Below are 7,924 nucleotides of genomic sequence, written 5' to 3'. Positions count from 1 at the left end.
ATACACATACACATACACACACACACTTACACACACGCATACACACACACACACACGCACGCATACACACACACACGCACACACACACATACACACACACACACACACATACACATACACATACACACACTCATACACACATACACACACGCATACACACACACACACACATACACACAGACACACACACACTAACAAATTTATAAACACACATACATAAACTATTAAACACATACACTAACACAAACTTAGAAACACACACACCAACAAACTTTTAAACACACACACACACACACACACACTCACAAACACTCCCACATGCACACAGTCCAGGAGGGTAGAGCTCATTTGGTAATGTTTAGCCTTTCAAAAGTCCCATCAGCCCTTTGAACCCATGCAAGAAAGGAATTCCCATAATACCACGAGGCATGACTGCACAGCCCTCCCCTGCTTTCACAGGACACTCTACCCATATGTGAGGGGAGAGAAGAAGGAACAAATGTCAATGCTCAGTGTGTGTAATGTTTGGTGCATATGGAGTGTTCTGGTTGTCTGGTGTTAAGGGTGTGTCATGCTGTGGGTAATAAATGTTCAGTGTGCAGCGTTTAGGGTACGGTGTTCAGACTACAGTGCTTAGTTCTCACAGTGGGGGCCCTTTCTCTTTAGAATGGCTGTTTAGTGGGCCCTCTTAATTATGTTATTTAAGGGTTATTTCAACTCTGATTGGTTGTGGCTGTTGAGGTCATGATGTAATCACACTGCAGCTGTGTCAACATCAGTCTGCTACTCCAAGTAGAAACCCCACCCCTTCCAGACCAAACTCCACCCCTTCCAGCTCTCTGTTTTCGCTCCAACCATATAACATGCATAGAAAACTACAGCTCAGATACAGACACACACAAGTGCACATGCACACACAGGCACACGCGCGCGCACACACACACACACACACAAACATGAGTTTTGGGGACATGAGATAAATGCAAGTTAATTTTTAAACAAACATGACCTAAGATCAACTTGCCTGTTACATATCCTAACCAAAAGCAACATTACAAGATAATTCATCAACTACTTCCTGCGGGCCAGATTTATTTAATTTTTTAAATGGTGAATACAGGCCAAATATTTTCAGCAATCTTAAAAGTTCAGGAATAAACTTTATGAATTGTATGTGGTTGCAAAATAGTAAATAATGCCTTCTTGCTATAATAACAATGATTTATCACTTATGAGAGTTGTGATGATATGTCGCAATTCTTTATTTATCTGGATAATACTTTTTACTCTTCCTCCTAAACAAAGGCCCCAGAGTATTTCTATGGCAGGTTACATTCGGCCCCAGGGAAAGCAGATGATTAGCCATGCCCTACAGCAATGTGTCTTAACAGTTACCAAACATACCTCCTAACCCTTAGAGGTTCAGACAGACATGTTTCCATAGTTACGGGGAGACGGCAGTGTCTAAGAGCCTGGGAGACATTTTGTTGTGCTTGTGGGGAGACGACGAGGCGCTGCAGTCCGTAATAAAACAGCCAGAAGGAAGTGAAGCTATGGTGTGAGACGTACAGGATCAAAGCCCTGATTCAAACCGTGGGACATTACTGCTAAACTAGCTCTTTATCCTGCTCTGAGCATCCCTCAGTCTTACTTTCTTCATGCCTTCTTCCAGACTCTGTTCAGGCGTTTAAGGTTCCTGCACTTTTGTACAGTGCAAAGACTCTAAACTTGTGAATAACGTGAATTGCTACTGAGTCATAACGATGATTTTTATTATTAGTTTCCATTAATATGGACAAAGTGTGATGTGAGCAGCATGGTTTGGGGTTTTATATATTTAATTTTATTCATTAATTTATGTTGATACGTGTTTTTTCTCATGATATAATTGTTTGGTAAAGGCCAATATTTAAATAGTTTTAATACAAAAACTGATTAAAACATTAAGATAAAGTGAACACAAAAATCTGGTTCTTTCTTTCTCTCCCTCCCTCCTCCTAAGTAAGAACTGTAAAAGAGACAATAATATTGATCTAAATGACCACAAAAGCTCAGTACAGTATGTTATAACTGATTATTTCAAGCCATCATTTGATACCCTCCTCTCTCTCTCTTTCTCTCTGTCTCACACACACACACACACACACCCACACACACCACACAAGCACAAATGAGTGCACGCTCAGAATTCCGATGGGCACACGGTTGACATCCCTGAAAGCCAATTTCACCCTTCACAGGCCTACGCCGCCATTTTAGTCCCCTCTATCGCTTTTCCCCTCTCTCTGTTTGCAGGCCACTCCAAAAACACAAAACAGCGCATCTTGGATATATTACCTGCAAATAATATATATTTTTTTGCCTGCAGTAAAGTGAATGTACAGGATGCCATCATGTATTGGGATGGAAAGACCACACACCTGTATATGCTTCGTTTCATTCACTTCTACAAAAAGGTTACTGTTGCTATTGGCATGGTTTCCCTGTTACTCTCTGGGACATGAATGTGTGAAGTAACTCTGAACATAAACATGCATGCAGCAAATCTATACTCAGTGAGCACTTTATTTAAAATAACCACACATTACAACAGTGGTATGCAAAAGAGCATCTCTGAACACACAATGTGTCAAACCTCTTAAGTGAAAAGGCTACAGCAGCAGAAACCAAGACCAATAAGTGTAAAAAATAAGTATATGAAATACCTAATGAAGTTCTCAGTGAGTGTATGGATCTTGGCTTCTGAACACAGGAACAGTTATCAACAGGTTGATAAGTCATCACATGGCTGTAATCCATATGTACATAAAGAAGATCCATATCTACACTTACATAGGAACTTACAAAGTTATCAGTTTTCACATAATGAGAGTGGCGGCTGTGGTGGGACTCGGAAGTTGTATCAAAAATAATATCAGCACTGCTGAGGGTGATAATAGCAGTGTTCTGTCAGTAATAATATCAGCACTGCTGAGGGTGATAATAGCAGTGTTCTGTCATTAATAATATCAGCACTGCTGAGGGTGATAATAGCAGTGTTCTGTCATTAATAATATCAGCACTGCTGAGGGTGATAATAGCAGTGTTCTGTCATTAATAATATCAGCACTGCTGAGGGTGATAATAGCAGTGTTCTGTTAGTAATAATATCAGCACTGCTGAGGGTGATAATAGCAGTGTTCTGTCAGTAATAATATCAGCACTGCTGAGGGTGATAATAGCAGTGTTCTGTCAGTAATAATATCAGCACTGCTGAGGGTGATAATAGCAGTGTTCTGTCAGTAATAATATCAGCACTGCTGAGGGTGATAATAGCAGTGTTCTGTCAGTAATAATATCAGCACTGCTGAGGGTGATAATAGCAGTGTTCTGTCAGTAATAATATCAGCACTGCTGAGGGTGATAATAGCAGTGTTCTGTCAGTCATAATATCAGCACTGCTGATGGTGGTAATAATAGCAGTGTTAATCAAAGTAGTTTTGTGGTGAAGGAATTTCAGCTAGTTTTCATAAACAAAGCCTTCCAGGAAGACTGTCTCCTCCTCCTCCTCCTCCTCCTCCTCCAGTCTCTCTCCCCCTCCTTTTCTTCTCTTAATTCTCTCCTTCCATGTTAAAAATTTCTGAAGTAGCAGTCACAATGACACAGTCACTCAGTCAAAACAATGCACATAGAAACACAGGGTCTCTCATACACACAATTACACTCTCACACAGATGTATACCTACACCGACATTCACACCCACACAGCACAATGAGAACAGACTGCAGTAAGTCTATACTCCTGTGAGACATGAGGAGGCAGAGCTGGCCAATTCCATTGTTATTGCTATACACTGAAGACAATTGAGTTTGAGGTCAAAAGATCCGACTTTCAGATTTTATTTCCTGGTATTTTTATCTAGATTTGTTAAACAACTTAGAACATATCACCTTTTGTATCAGACCACCCAATTTTTAGGTGAGCAATAAGTATTGGGGATAGTTTGTACAACAACTTAGAATGCCCTGAAAAAGAAATAAACTTTCTTACTGAGCAACAGACTGAGCAACAGACATCAAACAGCTCGACCAAGAAAAAGGTTATCTCAATCAACTGTGTGACGCATATGAGGAGAACATTCTCAACCAATTGAAAATAGGATGATACATTTAAAACGCTTACTTCTCCACAACTAAAGAACAGACATTTTTCATACTTTCATCATGTTTCTTCAATGACAGTCACAGTGAAACTGCAGGACAGTCCCTAAAAACAGTGTGAGAAGGGAAGTTGATCTTGAAAGTCTCTAGAAAATACACTTACAGTGGGCTCCAGAATTATTGCCACCCTTAATAAACATGGCGCAAAAAGGCTGCATATAATAAACAATATGGATAATGATCTATATGTTATGTTCAAACATACAGGAAAACTATATACTTTTATTTCTATTCAGGCTGAATTGAGTACTCCCTCATACAAACACCTTCAATTGAATGTGCCCTCGATTAAATACACCCTCATATCTGTCAGTGGACACTGGTGTTTCTAACGGTCTGTTGACACTACTTCAGGACTGTGTTCATTCAAGCCCCTGGTTTGAGAGTCAGAGGTTCCAGGCTTGAAGGCAATCCCAGTCCTGGAGGGCTGGTTTGTATGCAGGATTTTGTTTCCACCAATTCCACCAAGTACCCCTACTCTAGGTCATGGACTCAAATCAGGCCCTTGAATCCAAATCAGGTAATTAATTATTGCTACTGATTGGCCAGACTGTCAGCATATCTGACTCACAGACAAAGGGAAACCAGCAGTTTTCAAACACCGAGGACCATGGAGTAACAGGGCTCTAGGGACTAGGAGCGATTCCAAAATGAATTTGTTTGAGTGAATTTGGCCCTCAAAGGCCAATGATGAAGTTCACAGTGATGAAGGGAAAACCAATGCTCATTTTGTGGTGAAGGGGGTATCCCAACAAGGCATCTTTCGAGATGACAATTAGTCAAACTCATAATTCATGTGTGTTCAAATGTGCCTAGTTTCTGCCTTCTCAGAAATGTAAAATGTAATTGCCATTCGGACAGATGAAGGTAGGTGTGCCTAAGTGCCAATGTTACAAGGTGCGTTCCAAGAGCAGCATTTTAACATGTCTTGGTCTATCAATCCCTCAAGTGACTGCTGGCTGATATGATGGCGCATGATCTAAATGAGATTCCTCACTGAGGACTTAAATACTCCCTTAAATATCAAGGGGTAACTCTGGACCACAGCCCATGGTTCTGCATCAGACAGGGTGGGGCTAAGTGCCCTTTCACAGTCAGTCACATGACTCTTGCTTTAATGCCCAGCTGTGACGAACGGAAATTAGTTGCACAGGACTCCCACACAACCTTCATAGAGAACCCAAAAATAACCCCAGAAAATGCATGTAGCTGACAGGAAGCAGGAAGTGGTAGGAGCAGAGATTCTGTAGGCAACATAAACTCACTGAGCACCTTATTAGACAGCATTGCATAACATTTTATGCATAACAATGCATGAAATCATACTGGTATGGTGTGTGATTGTGATTTCAGGGATTTTGACTGTGCCTTGATTGTTGGTGCCAGAGTATCTTAGAAACTGCTGATCTCCCAAGATTTTCAGGCACAACAGTCTCCAGAGTTTGCAGAGGATGGTGCGAAAAAAAACCATCCAGTGGGTAGCAGTTGTGTGGGTAAAAATGTGTGGTAAATGAGAGAAGTTAGAGGAGAAGGGCCAAAGCTGACAGGAAAGTTACAGTAATGCAAATAACAATAACAATGCAATGCAATAACAACAGTGGTAAACAGAAGATCATCTCTGAACAAACAATGTGTTCAGAGATGCTCTTCTGCATACCACTCTAAGCGGATAGGTTACAGTGGAAACTCTAACCTCTAAGTGAATAGGCTACAGTAGCACAAGATATGTCTAATCAATACCTAATAAGGTGCTCACCGAGTGTATGTGTTTGTGTATGATTGACTAGGCTATGTGTCATGAGAGTCAAAAACAATTTTCATAAGTGAATCAGAAAAGGAAGACATCAACTGTGATCCAGACAGGCAGACAGACAGTCAGAATGAGACAGGAAGTGGAATCTGAAAGTCTCTGGAAAAAACACAAAAATTTACTCTCACTCACACACACACATATGCACACACGAAAGTACACACCCACACAAAACCACTGTATTTAGTATAATTGAACAACATTTGAACCGTGGATGCATTTTAATTTGATCAGACCAACAACACTTAAGTATAGTAATGTTTAAATGTGATCAGGCAGAAGCATGGGTGGACCTGTGGAGGCATCACCTTCACCGGATGAGTCCTCAAACTGCCCGACATACACCTACTCTCAGTCATTGGGGGTGGGGGGTCTAGCCCATGGCCCAGCCAGATTCTCACAGACAATGGAATGTTGGTAGTGGCCTCACAGGAAGTGAGGTTGAGCCAACAGGAAGTGAGTTCATGGCACTTGACCCCTCCCCCCAGCTGTGATAATGGAAGTGCTCAGATTCCTCTGGAAAACCCCCCAAACCCTACCACCCTTGGCTTTCCAGCTTAGCACTGGGCACATTTGTCACAAAAAACTTTACTCCAGTAGACTCCAGCTACTCTGCTCAAGTAGGGGCAAATCAATCTTAACCTCTGAATTGCTATATCTCAGAGCTTTAAAGACCCGACGATACAGGCAGACAAACTCCAAATAAGAAAGACTCTGACCCTCTTATTCAGTCTGCTTTCTTCTGTCTGGGCTTTTAAAACTATGACTAGTACTAATTAGGAAAGTCCATGTTCAGCCTTAGTGGTGATGTAGGAAGGTGGGTGGAGAGTTTTTGTTCTTGTTGCAGTCCTTATTCCCCTAAACTGGGAACGGGGGCGACATCAAAGTGGGGGAGTGGAAAAGACAGACAGAACGGTGTAAAATTAAGAAAGTTCAGGCAGGTGTTATTGAGTTGGGGCACTCGTTTACAGCGAGGTCCTGAGGCCAGTACAACAGATGGGTTACCATAGAGCTGCTCTGCGGCCCGCAGGCCTTTCATGCACGATCACGCGATTTCGTCAGACTGCAAGCTGGGACACCTGCGCAAACGCGCACCCAAGCACGTCACCGAGGGAGAAATAAACCACACACATCCAAACACGTCTGTTCCCACTGTGCACTCACAGGGCTCCCTCTTCACAAGCCTCTTTGCACACTTGGACGCCTGTAAATCAGCAGTTTGAATGCCAGGGTTTCCCTGGAGGTGCCAAGGGGCCGCTAAAGTCAATACATGGATGTGCTGATAATTTGATTTTTTTGTACATTTTTTATTGTAAAATCTAAAACCACAAGAAAATGATGGGGGCTTTGTTGCTTCATCAGCATTGGCAGTTTCGGTTCATTGTCTTGCTGGAGGATGAATGCCATCCAATAAGTTTAGAGGCATTTGGTTGAACCTGAGCAGATTAAAAAAATTGCAGCATCAATGAAAACAATGAAAACTATAACACCCCCACAGCCAGGTGTCATAGATGAGGGGGGTGGGGTGCTTCGGATCTGTTGGTCTCTACACTTTTCTTTTGCTATAACTCTGATACAAGTGAATCTTGGTCTCTTCAGTCTGCAAGACCATTTTCTAGAGCACATCTAGACAAACTGTAACCTGGCCATCCTGTTTTTGCAGCTAACTAGTGGGTTGCAACTTGTTGTGTAGCCTCTGTAGTTGTTAGTGAGGTCTTTTGCAGACAGTAATCACTGAAACGTCCATGCCTGCCTCCCGAAGAGTGTTTCTGAAGTGATTGGGGAGATTTTTCTCACTCAGGTGAGAATTCTTCAGTCATCACTGTAGATGCCTTCTTTGCCCTACCAGGCCATTTGAAATGACTGAGCTCACCTGTGTTCTCTTTCTTCTTAATGATTAAGAAAGAGAACATA

The sequence above is a fragment of the Conger conger genome, chromosome 16, assembly GCF_963514075.1.
Source record: "Conger conger chromosome 16, fConCon1.1, whole genome shotgun sequence".
NCBI classification, from domain to species: domain Eukaryota; kingdom Metazoa; phylum Chordata; class Actinopteri; order Anguilliformes; family Congridae; genus Conger; species Conger conger.
Note: the sequence above shows the minus strand (reverse complement) of the source record.